We start from the raw sequence: 1,790 nt of genomic DNA, 5'->3' as shown, positions 1-1,790 counted from the left end.
ATCCCTCTTTGCAGATGACATGATTCTTTACTTAGGGGACCCAAAGAACTCTACTAAGAGACTACTGAAACTCATCGAAGAGTTTGGCAAAGTAGCAGGATATAAAAGCAATGCACAAAAATCAACAGCCTTTGTATACACAGGCAATGCCATGGCTGAGGAAGAACTTCTAAGATCAATCCCATTCACAATAGCTACAAAAACAATCAAATACCTTGGAATAAACTTAACCAAGGACGTTAAAGATCTCTACGATGAAAACTACAAAACCTTACAGAAAGAAATAGAAGAGGATACCAAAAAATGGAGAAATCTTCCATGCTCATGGATTGGAAGAATCAACATCATCAAAATGTCCATTCTCCCAAAAGCAATTTATAGATTCATTGCAATACCAGTCAAGATACCAAAGACATTCTTCTCAGATCTGGAAAAAAATGATGCTGAAATTCATATGGAGAAACAGGAGACCTTGAAGAGCTAAAGCAATCCTGTACAACAAAAACAAATCTGGAGGCATCACAATACCAGATTTCAGGACATACTACAGGGCAGTTGTTATCAAAACACCATGGTACTGGTACAGAAACAAACGGATTGACCAATGGAACAGAATAGAAACACCAGAAATCATTCCAAACATCTACAGCCAACTTATATTTGATCAAGGATCTAAAACCAATCCCTGAAGAGGATAGTCTATTCAATAAATGTCGCTGGGAAAATTGGATTTCCACGTGCAGAAGCTTGAAGCAAGACCCCTACCATTCACCTTACACAAAAATTCACTCAACATGGATTAAAGACTTAAATCTATGACCTGACGCCATCAAATTATTAGAGAGTATTGGAGAAACCCTGGAAGATATAGCTACTGGCAAATACTTCTTGGAAAAGACCCTGGAAGCACCGGTAGTCAAAGCCAAAATTAACTACTGGGATTGCATCAAATTGAGTAGTTTCTGTACTTCAAAAGAAACAGTTAGGAAAGTGAAGAGGCAACCAACAGAATGGGAAAAAAATATTTGCAATCTATGCAACAGATAAAGGGTTAATAACAAGAATCTACTAAGAGATCAAGATACTCCACAAAATCAAAACAAACAACCCACTTAAGATATGGGACAAGGACCTCAATAGACATTTTTAGAAAGAGGAAATCCAAATGACCAACAGACTCATGATAAAATGTTCAGCATCCCTAGCAATCAGGGAAATGCAAATCAAAACCACAATGAGGTTTCACCTCACCCCAGTTAGAATGGCTCACATTCTGAAATCTACCAACAACAGATGCTGGAGAGGAGGTGGGGGAAAAAGGACACTAACCTACTGTTGGTGGGAATGCAAACTGGTTAAGCCACTATGGAAGTCAGTCTGGAGATTCCTCAGAAACCTGAATATAAGCCTTCCACACAACCCAGCCATACCACTTCTTGGAATTTACCCAAAGGAAATTAAATTGGCAAACACAAAAGCTGTCTGCACTTTAATGTTTATTGCAGCTCAATTCACAATAGCTAAGACCTGGAATCAACTCAAATGCCCATCAACAGTAGACTGGATAAAGAAATTATGGGACATGTACTCTATAGAATACTATGTAGCAGTAAAACACAATGAAATCCGGTCATTTGCAACAAAATGGAGGAATCTGCAAAACATGTTGAGTGAAATAAGCCAGTGCCCAACTGAGCATCAAAAAGGAAATCTGATGAAGTGAAATGGACACAATGAGTAACATTGACTTAATCATCCCTTATCATCACTGTTGATGTATAATTTAATAC

This window comes from Lepus europaeus, unplaced genomic scaffold (assembly GCF_033115175.1).
Source record: "Lepus europaeus isolate LE1 unplaced genomic scaffold, mLepTim1.pri SCAFFOLD_32, whole genome shotgun sequence".
Classification (NCBI taxonomy): Eukaryota; Metazoa; Chordata; class Mammalia; order Lagomorpha; family Leporidae; genus Lepus; species Lepus europaeus.
This window is presented reverse-complemented; position numbering follows the sequence as displayed.